This window comes from Ceratotherium simum, chromosome 12 (assembly GCF_057802395.1).
Source record: "Ceratotherium simum simum isolate JZ-2026a chromosome 12, ASM5780239v1, whole genome shotgun sequence".
Lineage (NCBI taxonomy): Eukaryota > Metazoa > Chordata > Mammalia > Perissodactyla > Rhinocerotidae > Ceratotherium > Ceratotherium simum.
This window is the reverse complement of record NC_141911.1, coordinates 37,892,569-37,905,151: the sequence shown is the minus strand read 5'-3', so window position 1 is coordinate 37,905,151 and position 12,583 is coordinate 37,892,569. Positions and strand designations below refer to the sequence as shown.

At 41.1% G+C, this 12,583-nt stretch overlaps 1 long non-coding RNA gene across 2 annotated transcripts in view; it reads right to left on the bottom strand.

Annotated features, from left to right (window-relative positions):
* Nucleotides 1-1,262: 1,262 nt before the first annotated feature.
* LOC147915829 (uncharacterized) overlaps nucleotides 1,263-12,583 on the bottom strand; it is an 82,807-nt gene continuing 71,486 nt past the window's right edge. Inside the window, exons 5-7 of one of the 2 annotated variants that reach the window (XR_015553809.1) lie at nucleotides 9,115-9,236; nucleotides 5,045-5,262; nucleotides 1,263-4,544 (exon numbers count right to left, since the gene is read on the bottom strand). This is a non-coding gene — a long non-coding RNA (uncharacterized LOC147915829). Of the gene's footprint in view, nucleotides 4,545-5,044; nucleotides 5,263-8,960; nucleotides 9,237-12,583 lie in introns of those variants that run through there. The other variant, XR_015553808.1, reaches the window with a different exon arrangement.

Genomic DNA, 12,583 nt, shown 5'->3' with positions numbered 1-12,583 from the left:
AATTGGCTCACATGATTATGGAGGCTGAGATATACCACAGTCTGCAGTCTGTAAGCTGGAGAACTAGGAAAACCAGTGATATAATTCGGTTTGAGCCCAAAGACCTGAAAACCAGGGGAGCTGATGGTATAATTTCCAGTCTGAAGCCAAAAGCCTGAGAACCGTGGAGCAGCCCACTGGTGTCAGTCCCAGAGTCCAAAGGCCTGAGAACCAGGAGCACCGATGTCCAGGGCAGGAGAAGCTGGACATGCCAGCTCCAAAAGAGATGGAGAGCATTCACCCTTCCTCCACCTTTTTGTTCTTTTCATGCCCCTACAGATGGATGATGTCTGCCCACATTTGTAAGAGAAAATCGGCTTTACTCAGTCTTCTGGTTCAAATGCCAATCTCTTCTGGAAACACTCTTACAGACACACCCAGAAATAATGCTTTACCAGCTCTATGGGCATCCCTTAGCCCAGGGAAGTTGACATACAAAATTAACCATCACAACTCAGTTAAAGACAGCTTCATCCTTCGAGTTGTCAGGACAAAAACCTTGAAGTCATTTCCCATTCCTTTTTCTCATATCTTATACCCAATGCCTCAATAAATCCTTACAACCCTATCTTCAGAGTACATCCAGAATCTGACCACTTCTCTCTACTTCTACTTCCCTTTTCTGAGCCATCAACGTCTCTTGCCAGGAAAACTGCATTTGGTTCCTATCACGCCTACTTGTTTCCAGCCTTGTAAACACCACCCTCTAATTGGAGCCTGTCTCTCAACTCCCGTAAATGGTGTAAAGGTGTTCACATTTCCAAGCTAGGCTGCCCAGCATCCCTGGGGGAGTTTTCTAATAACAACTAAAGTAAGAAAGAACTCTTTCTTCCTGTAGCAAGCCTGGGAGGTTGTGAGCCTGGGAGCTGCTGGCCACCGTGGTTTGGGCATTATGAAGAAAGTCAATCTAGAGTGTTACAAAGATGAAAAAGAGCATTGAAGTCCCTGGTTCCAGTTTTCCTTGATGCTTTCTTCTGGCTTGAGTAAGCAAACGAACACATTTACCTTTGTGCCTATGCCAGATAAGTTTGGTTTTCTGTTGCTTATAATACACACCCTCTAAGAACATCTCATCTAAATTATCTTGATTTATCTTCTCTTCTTGTTGTTGTTGTTTAAATTAATAGACTTTATGTTTTTCAGAGTAGTTTTAGGTTTACAGAAAAATTGGCATGTACAGAGAGTTCCTACCTTTTCCCCCTTCCCCACAGACAGTTCCCCCTATTATTTTCTTCTTGTGTTAGTGTGGTATATTTGATGAACCAATGTTGATACAGTATTATTAACTAAGGTCCATAGGTTACCTCAGGGTTCACTGTTGTGTTTTACATTCTGTGGGTTTGGACAAATGTACAGTGACAGTTATGCACCATTACAGTATCATTCAGAATAGTTTTGCTGCCCTAAAAATCCCCTGTGCTCCACCTTTTCTTCCCTCTCTCCCTCTCCCTCTTGATTTATCTTTTCACTCCACCATATTACACTGTGCTAGTTAGTTGCTGGGAACATGAAACCAGATGAATAAATAAATGTGCTGAAGTGCTTAGTGGTGACTCAGTTGACGTCAGCATAGGGGACAGTAAAGGGACAAAGGCAAAAGTAGTCAAAATTCTTTTTAAACCTCAGCTAGTGACATCAGTGAGCACAGTGTGAGGGTTCTTGCTTCTATAATTCTTATTTTAGTGAGCATAAATATGTCCCTGCTAGGAGAGTGGTATAATAACAAGCAATACAGTATTGTCTCTATATGATGAGCTTTTTTAAGTCTGTACATACATGGTCTTCTCCATCCAAAAATAAACCTATCCAGTAAATTTAAAATTTTTGAGGTAATGAAACTAATTGGAGATTAAGCCCAGGAAACAGCCAAGATAAATGTGAATCTTTCACTATTACCTCTATTGTTATTTTTAATAGTATTACTAGTCCACAATATAATATTAAACGCTATATATGTGTAGAGTGAAAAAAATGCACTATGTCTTCCCAAGCCTCTCCAGGCCTGAAATTCTGAGTCTACAATTCCTTTATTTGTAATGTAATCTAGTACAGCACTGTATTTATTGATTTTTCTCCATACTTCAAACAAGCAAAGTTAAATCAGGGCACAAGTCCACCACATGCAATTTATTATTTCTAAAATTTCAGTGGGGTCTTCACATTGACAAACTCCAATGGTTTTTTTTTTTAATAATCCTACATTTGGAGAAGCTTCTGTCACACTCTCCTCGAAGGAGTAACAAAGACAAACCAGTGTCTATATTTGGTCAGCACTGATACTCTGATTTTTTTGTTTCTAAAACTGAAAGGAGACAGGCCACAGTTCTTAGAATCAGGGAATAACCACAACTGGAAATAACACTGTAACTGCAAAGCCAGGCTTTCCCCATGAAGCACGTTAGCAGAGTTTACTTTTTTTTTTTTTGTGAGGAAGATCAGCCCTGAGCTAACATCCATGCCAATCCTCCTCTTTTTACTGAGGAAGACTGTCCCTGAGCTAACATCCCTGCAGATCTTCCTCCATTTTATGTGGGACGCCGCCACAGTGTGGCCTGACAAGCCGTGCGTCTGTGCGCGCCTGGATCCGAACCCCAGCCAACAGTAGCGTAGCTCACACACTTAACCGCTACACCACGGGGCTAGCCCAGCAGAGTTTACTTTTGATCTGATGAAGCCAGAAGTCCTAATATCTCATGGTTTCCCAAGGTTTTAGCATCAATATTATTCAGTAGATTCTACGTTTCTTCCTGGGAGGTAATAAATTAGGAACAGCAATGCCAAACCTAGATATAATCAGAAGAGTCATGGAATCTTCCTAAGGGAATATAGAGAATTCCACAAATTTTTCCCTTTTGGTCCTAAACCACAGTCCCCTTACCTAATTTATCTATGTAGAACTGATCATCTTTAATTGAATTTGATTCTATGACCGTAGATAAAATTGTTATTTGGTGTCGGGCGACAGATTTGTTCCAGATGGGAGAGAGTAAAGAACCCTGCCCAGACTACATAATATCACAAGACCAGCCAAATCACAGGCCCTAGGCACTACAGGGCACACCTCTGACTCACTCCATTTATGCAAGTTTTTACAGAATAAAGCCATTTCTCCATGAACTATAGTTCTCTTATTTCTCTCAAAGTGTGACAATTGGGATTAAGTGCAGTTAAATTTTTGTATTTTTAAAAATATTCTGACATGAGAAAATCTACTAAATGTGGTAGGTAAGGGGAACATATGTGCCCTTTTAGGCTTTTTAGGCACACATTTGTGCCTAATGAAAAAACGATCTTGTAGGTCCAATCTTTTCTTCATTTTTTGAAACCTAATGGGGTTAGGCCTAGATCACTGTCCCCTGTTCTCAATCTAGACCCTATTAAGAGGGATGGAATTCGGCTGACCAGCTTAGGCCAAGCGGAGCCAACTCCTGGAGCTGGAGTGAGGGGCTGCGGGGAGGGAGGGGGTGACTTCCCAAAGGAAAACCCACGTGGCCTTAGAAAGGGGCAGAATGGCTCTACCACTTCCTTTCTTCATCTTGGAGGATATTGTCCACATAATCTGCTACTCATTATTCTGCTGCTTTTTTCACATTTTTAGCTCAATTTCTCAATTTTATTATTTTCTTTAAAAATAATTTTTGCAGGCTGGCCCACTGGGGTAGTGGTTAAGTTCGTGCACTCCGCTTTGGCAGCCCGGGATTTGCAGGTTCGGATCCTGGGTGCAGACATACGCACCGCTGATCAAGCCATGATGTGGCAGCATACCATATACAAAATGGAAGATGATGGGCACAGATGTTAGCTCAGGGCTAATCTTCTTCAGCAAAAAGAGGAAGACTGGCAAGAGATGGCAGCTCAGGGCCAATCTTCCTCACCAAAAAAAAAATAATAATAACAACAATAATTTTTGCTCTTCAAATTATAAAAATAATATATAAGACAGATCTAGAATATATTTAAAGCCCTTGCAGAACAAGACAATAATTAATGAATGATCCATGCATGCAAGGGGGAAAACCTGTACACGTGGGACATTTTATATATATATATATATATCTTACATTTAATTGATCTAGTCCTTTGCTACCACAAACAAGGCTACGTTGTACATCTTCATACAAACCTCCATGGAGACTTGTGGATTTCTCTGGGACAATTAAAGAGGAGTAGGATTGCTGCTGGATCACAGAGTTTTTGCAGAGTTAATATCCCTACATACTGCCAGATGGTCTCCAGAATGGCCCCACCAGTCCCGGGTGGATCCAATATTAAAGATTTCAGGGCTCCGGGTGCCTTACAATTGCTTCGCTTTGCGCTGGCACCATCACGCTGGAGGAGCGAATTCCTTTAGGCATATGTAGCAGACACTGTTGGAGACCTGACCAGATCCTCTTGGATCCCTTGTAGCAGCTCTGTTCACCCATTCCCAGTTTCAGTGTTTTTGCTACTAACTATTTGACCTGCAACTTTCAGCAGCCTGCCCTTGGACACTGGAGCCTCCTAGCCTGTAAGGAGAAGAGAGGTGCCTGTGAATTTTATGTCCACCTCCACCCCACCAGGACCTGTGGCCAGTAACTTCCTGGTGTGGGAGTGCAAAAGGCCAGCTCTTGTGTCTCCGGTGGGGTAAACACCAAGCTCCCCAGGAGATCAGGCTGAGTCTGCGACTTCACCTGAGACCTCACCTTTCTTAGCTTCTTCCCTTTTCCTTTTCCTAGCCTGCTTCTTCTACTGCCTTACTGGTTTCTTCTGGGTGTTGTGCCTTTACAAACCACTTACCCCCAAATCCTTCCTTCCAGGTCTGCTTCTAGAAGAACCTAACCAAAGACAGCATGCATTTCCATTTCACTGCTGAACATAAATGGCAAATTCCAGACAGTGAAAATGTTAGATTCTTTAGCATACTAAATTGGGCCTCATATTTGAAACCACTCTCTCAGTTCCTCTACCTGGGGCATCTTAGTATGTATGAGATCTCTCTGCTAATTGGCAATCCAAACTTCCTCACCTCAACTTCAGTCCCATTTGCTGTAAAGGAGCATGACTTTTCTGTTGGATGCTCATGTACATCACCCTAGGAACTCCATTTCAGGCTCTTCGGAGCATGGCTGTTAAGTTTTTCTGTGTATCCAAACATCCCTCATATCGGAATTTAACTACAATTGCCCTTAGGAGAACATGCCCCTCCTGAGTGGCTGCCAAATGACAGTTTAGGTCATCATGAACCTGGAAATCAATGAGAGAGGTAACGAGATTAGTCAGCTGGGCATTGGGAAGTGCAGGTAGCAAGCACAGGCCACTCTTCCAAAGGGTTTGACAGTGAGAGTACTAGAGAACTAGGATGACAGCTTGAGGGAATAGCAGGGTCAAAGGAAAGGAAGGTTTTTATTTCTTCAAGAGAAAAACAACTTCAGCATTTCTAAGACAGAAGAATTGAGTCCAGTAAAAGGAAGAGATCATAGGTGGATGAAAAAAAGAAGGTTATTGATGGATCAAGCTCCCAGAGGAGATGAGAGGAGTTAGAAATGGAAGCCTTGGAAAGGAAGAAAGATTCTTCCTCACTGACTAATCAACAGCATCTGTTTCTTCAGGCTGTGATTTCCTATGAGTTCCTACTCATGGGAATGTCCTTTGTCTACATTTTAGACTTAAGGACAAGAACAGGGCTTGTTTGTACTATAGGTAGAAGAGTGTCAGTTTTAAATCGTACCTTACAGGAACATCCTAGAAAGATACCCATCCCAGTGCACCTGTGTGGATGAACTCTTCACCTTGGTCAGCTCCTAGCTAGAGGGACTCAGGGAAGACTGACCTATAGCTAGAGTCAGAGGGGTCTCATCCACACACAAGGCTCTCTATAGGTGCCAGTGGAAACCATAACTCTATGACTTCTTCCCATAATGAACATGTGTTGCTCTGTAATGAATAGAGACAGAGAAAATTTATCTTTGATATTTGGTGATGACAGTGTTAAACCTTCTTCAGTTTAACAATTAATTAATGTATTAGGGTTCTCCAGAGAAACAGAACCAATAGAATATACATATATAGCTATATATAAGAGATTTATTAGAGGAATTGGCTCATATGATTATGGAGGCTGAGAAGTCCCACAATCTGCTGTCTGCAAACTGGAGAACCAGGAAAGCTGGTGGTATAATTCAGTCCAAGTCCAAAGGCCCTAGAACCAGGGGGCCAATTGCATAAGTCCTGGTAGGCCTGAGACCAGGAGCTCCAATGTCTGAGAGCAGAAGATGGATGTCTCAGCTCAAGCAGAGAACAAATTCACCCTTCCTCCACCTTTTTGTTCTATTCAAGCCCTCAGAGGATTAGATATGCCCACTTGCATTGGTGAGAACAATCTTCTTTACTCAGTCTACCGATTCAAATGCTAATCTCTTCCAGAGACATTCTCCCAGACATAACCAGAAATAATGTTTTACCAGCTATCTGGGCATCCCTTAGCCCAGTCAAGTAAAAATAAAATTGACACATAAAATTAGTCATCACAGTTATATAATAAATACCTGAGATAAATCAAAATAATTTCATTACATGTGTATGTTTTCTTATAGAATCTATTAGTAAAAATAAATTTCCAATAAGCTGGAGATGAATACTATCCAAACAACAATACCTTAAAGCCCTTATTTTACAAACGTCTCCCAATCTCATAGCTGTTCCACATTAGAGTCTTTCTCAGTGTTCCAAATCTGTCAGTCAGGGTGGCTGGTGGATATGAAGCCCTGAAGCCATGTAACGTGCTTCCCTTCCCTTCCCCTGTGTGTCCATGGAGAATCTATTAAAAGGTACTCTTTTGTAACTCCTCTCCTCTACTGAGTGCTCCATTTCCAAATATGCCTGGACCCAAAATTCATCAGGCAGAAGGGAGCCTGAGTTCAGTAATTCCTCCACATGGACCCTCTGGTTCTCAGATTCTGCATCATCTGCAGACATTGAGCAATTGCATTACAAATTGCACAATTTTTTAGGCTTGGTTAGTTGGTACAGCACCCACTTTTGTCATCAGCCCAGCATCCCAGGGTCTTTTTCAATCAAAAAGTAGAAGGGTCATGGGAACTTAATATTCTACTGAACCACGAATTGGTTCAGGCAAAATAACGGCATAACTTCTGACCATGCTGGGGATCACTCATCACTCCACCAGGTTGTCCCAATACCCCAGGGAACATTGTGTAGTTACGCTCGAGTACTCTCATCTAGGAATTATGCTGCATGACGTACAATCTTGCAAGCTCTTGCCTCTGTTGATTACACAGCATGCAACAAGTAAAAGGTTGTCATTCTGAAATCAGCTTAAATGTCACCTCCTCAGAGAGACCTTTCCTGACCACACAACGTAAATTAGTCACCCAGTCACTCTATCATATCACTGTTTTTAATTCTCTGCACAGCACATATGGCTAAATGATATTTTTTCTGCTCATTTAAGTTTGTCTATTATCTGCCCCCTCCCACTAGATAAAGGACCTGGTCTATCTTGTTTATTGTAATATCCCTGGTGCATGGAATAATTCTGGATGGCACATAGTAAGCCCTTAATATGAATATTTTAAGTGAATTAAATCAAGGTGATAAAATATAAAGTGGCTAGGAGGCCACCTTGAGGCTACTTTTAATATAGAATGGTCAGAGAAGGCCTTTCTGGGGAGAAGATTTTTGAGCTGAAACCTATATAATGACAATTAGATATGAGTATAGGGTTTTGATTATTACACTGGCCTGTATATTTCTATTGTCGATATGAGACTGTTCTTGTGAAAAAGGGCTTTATAACTATCAAAGAGTGACCTAAAAAATTATGGGCATGGCCCAAAATTTCAACAGAACAGATATAAGATTAGACCTACAGAGTGGGTTTAAAAGAGGTAATGAGAGAAATCATTTTCAGTGCCTCCCAGAACATTTTCCTTTTCAGTAATCCATATTTTTTTTCTTTTTTTTTTTTGTCCCTGAAGCTCCTTCCACCATTAAAACTTAATTGCCTGAGGACAGGGGATGGCAAATATCACCTAGAACAAAAGTCCACAGTGGAGAACATGATGAGAGAAGTATCCACCAGATTGGGGAGAATACATGTTCTTCTACTGAGCAGTGGGAAAGCTTAGGAGGGAACATTGTGCACATGCCACCTGGGTTCTTTAGGGTTTCAGTGCTCCCACTCCACACCCCTAAGATTTAGTCAGTTGAGGGGTTGATTGTGGAGACAGAAATCAGGTGTAGAAGAGACAAGGTGGAAGCCTTGGACTGGTGAATTGTGTCCTGTGTAGAAAAAGGCCCTTGTGCACTACAGTTCCTATTTGGAACACATGAGCAGACCACCTCACAGTGTCTGCTGACCTAAACCAACATGGGTGTCTGCAGCTTAGGAGAAATAAGCATGAGTTGTTAGACAGCAAAGATCGTGTTAGCTATCCTCAAGTCTCCCATACTTTCCCATGTAGTGTAGAAAGGATATAGAAGTTCCTGCTTGCTCCCAGAGAAGGTCATGGAAGCTAACCAAGAGTCGAGAGCCAGAGAGCTTGCCTTTGGGTCACTCTAGAGAGAGGTGAGATGACACTGAAGGCCACAAGTTAGACAGGGTAGGCCAGAGAGCCAATGGAGGACAAAACTGCACATTTCAGCAGTGGATGCAGTGAGGACGGAAGTCACTCACTGCAGAGGGGAGTATATCCCCCAACTGGTGGTCGACAGGAAAACAGCGAACAATATCACTTGGGCAAGGAGCCCTTCCCGAAAGCTATGAAGATAAACAAACTCCCCCTTGTACCCAGACACCATCTTGGGCATGAGGAAAAGGCAGACTCTTCAGAAGAGAAACAACTCTGGTGGGGAGTCTGAATTTTAAATTGCTTGAATATGAGTACATATATACCCATAAAAATGAAACTATTAAACTGGAATAGGTTAAATTACCTTTTAATCATAAGCTTTAAAAAGTGATTTTCTACAATCACCAGGAATTTAAGTAGCTCCAGAGGAAGATGAAGTCAGTTATAGAAGTAGAGAAGCTAAACTGTTGCACAGTCATTTTAGATTGATTCAATTTTGACCTACTCTGTATATATGGTGCAAGTGTCCACTTCTAATGTCCAAGCTTGAGATGCTCCTGCATGCTCAGTTCAATTCACAAACCTCCTCACCAGGTGTCCAAGAATTCCTTTGGTCTTGTAGCTGTCCTAGAGGCAGAGGGAGGGTACGAATAAGAAAGTAGCTTCCTCTATTTGTTATAGATAGAGTCAAGGAGAGGAGATTCAGCTGGGTATTGCTTCCATACTCACAATGGCTGTATGACTTACTGGCAGGACACTTGAGGCCAGCAACATGAAATTCCCAATAAAGAGCAGGACCATCAATAGCATGACTTTGAACTTCTCTGGCAGTGACCCCTCTCTCCTAGCCCTTGTGTTCACCTCTGCCCCCACACACACACTTCTTCCTTCCTCAGCCTCTCCCAATTAAACCTATATTCCTCTTCTCCTGTTGCCACATAAAAAAGTTCTATTTTCCCTTTTTCTAACACAGCACCTATTAACGGCTAATAGGTAGAGCCATGATCATCCATTAAACCTGGGTCCCATAGCATCAGTTCCTTTTCCTCAAGAGCAAGAAGAGCTTTCTCCAGAAACGATATTTCCAGATCTCCCATTCCTGGAAGAGAAGAGAGAGCTTTGCTTTCCGTGCTGGAGAAGGTTGCCAGACATTCACGACTACCTTCCTCCCATCCCCAATATGACAAATGTCTTCTACTAATGCCAAAAAGAAAAGACAAACCCAAGATGAGTTTAGGGACAAAAGAGATTGACTCCAGTAAAACAAGGTGGTTAACCAAAAAAGAGAAATTTGGGATCCAAGAAAACAGAGGCTCTAACACAAGAGAGAGGCAAAGAGACTTCCCAGAATAATAGTGAAGAGAAATCCCAGGATGACAGCTGAGCAGCAGCAGGCCTAGAGCAACCAGTCCAGATAGGAGCAGGGGGACAGAAAGCTCTGGAAAGATCTTGTCTCCAGGGAACAAAGATAGAATTAGTAGATTATCTAATATCGTCCAAATAATGACATTGCTCTATTGGGGTAATCAGAGAAGGGAAAATGTGTGTGCTTGTGGGGGGGGGGGTGGCGTGGGGAGAGAGGAGAGATTGAGGTAAAACCTCATTTGACCTGAAAAGAAGCCAAAAAATAATGTGTAAAATTGATAAATCCAGGAAAATGGCAGTGTAACCACATTATTCAAAATAACAACCGTTAAAAAGTTGAAAGTGGTTGCCTCTGGGGAGCAGGTATCTAGAGAGGTAAAGGATGGAGCAAGGAGCTTCCTTTTTTCATTATTAGCTATGGTGGATTAAAGATGGCCACAAATTCTTTAACACTCTTCCCATGAAGGGGTGGAGTTTATTTCCCCTCTCCTTGAATGAATTTGGCTGGCCTATAACTGCTAACCGATAATGTACCAGTTGTCATGATACTCTGCCATTTCCAGTCCTAGATTTTTAAAATTAGAAGTTTCCATTGTGTGCACCTAAAGGAACTGGAAAAAGAAGAACAAACAAAGCCCAAAATCAGTAGAAGAAGGGAAATAATAAAAATCAGAGCAGAAATAAATGAAATAGAGACTAAAAAAACAATAGAAAAAATTAATAAAACCAAGAGCTGGTTCTTTGAAAAGATAAACAAAATTGAGAAACCTTTAGCTAGACGCACCAAGAAAAAAAAGAGAGAAGGCTCAAATAAGTAAAATCAGAAATGAAAGAGGAGAAATTGCAACAGACACCTCAGAAATACAAAAGATTATAAGAGAATACTATGAAAAGCTATATGCCAACCAATTCGACAATCTGGAAGAAATGGATAAATTCTTAGAATCATACAACCTTCCAAAACTGGATCAAGAAGAAATAGAGAATTTTTTTTTCCCCCAAAGCCCCAGTAGATAGTTGTATGTCATAGCTGCACATTCTTCCAGTTGCTGTATGTGGGACGCGGCCTCAGCATGGCCAGAGAAGCAGTCCGTCAGTGCGTGCCCGGGATCCGAACCCGGGCCGCCAGCAGCAGAGCGCGCGCACTTAACCGCTAAGCCACAGGGCCGGCCCAGAAATAGAGAATTTGAACTGACCAATCACCAGTAAGGAGATCAAAACAGTAATCAAAAACCTCCCCAAAAATAAAAGTCCAGGACCAGACGGCTTCCCTGGTGAATTCTACCAAACATTCAAAGAAGACTTAATACCTATCCTTCTCAAACTCTTCCAAAAAATTGAGGAGGGGAGGAAGCTCCCTAACTCATTCTACGAAGCCGACAGTACCCTGATACCAAAACCGGACAAGGACAACACAAAAAAAGAAAATTACAGGCCAATATCACTGATGAACATCGATGCAAAAATCCTCAACAAAATACTAGCAAATCGCATACAACAATGCATTAAAAATATTATACATCGTGATCAAGAGGGATTTATTCCAGGTATGTAAGGATGGTTCAACATTCACAAATCAATCAACATGACACACCACATTAATAAAATGAAGAATAAAAATCACATGATCATCTCAATAGATGCAGAGAAAGCATTTGACAAGATACAGCATCCATTTATGATAAAAACTCTGAATAAAATCAGTATAGAAGGAAAGTACCTCAACATAATAAAGGCCATCTATGACAAACCCACAGCTAATATCATCCTCAATGGTGAAAGATTGAAAGCTATCCTCTAAGAACAGAAACCAGACAAGGATGCCCACTCTCACCACTCCTATTTAACATAGTACTGGAAGTCCTAGCCAGAGCAATCAAGCAAGAAAAAGAAATAAAAGGGATCCAAATTGGAAAGGAAGAAGTGAAACTCTCACTATTTGCAGATGACATGATTTTATATATAGAAAACCCTAAAGAATCCACCAAAAATTTTTAGAAGTAATAAATGAATATGTTAAAGTTGCAGGATACAAAATCAACATACAAAAATCAGTTGCATTTCTATACACTAACAACGAAGTTGCAGAAAGAGAAATTAAGAAGACAATCCCATTTACAATTGCAACAAAAAGAATAAAATACCTAGGAATAAACTTAACCAAAGAGGTGAAAGATCTGTACACCGAAAACTATAAAACATTGCTGAAAGAAATTGAAGAAGACACAAAGAAATGGAAAGATATTCCGTGCTCTTGGATTGGAAGAATTAACATAGTTAAGATGTCCATACTTCCTAAAGCCATCTATAGATTCAATGCAATCCCTATCAAAGTTCCAACATTTTTCACAGAAATAGAACAAAGAATCCTAAAATTTATATGGAACAACAGAAGACTCTGAATAGCTAAAGGAATCTTGAGAAAAAAGAACAAAGCTGGAGGTATTACACTCCCTGATTTCAAAATATACTACAAAGCTATAGTAACCAAAACAGCATGGTACTGGCACAAAAACAGACACACAGATCAATGGAATAGAATAGAAAGCCCAGAAATAAACCCACACATCTATGGACAGCTAATCTTGACAAAGGAGCCAAGAACATAC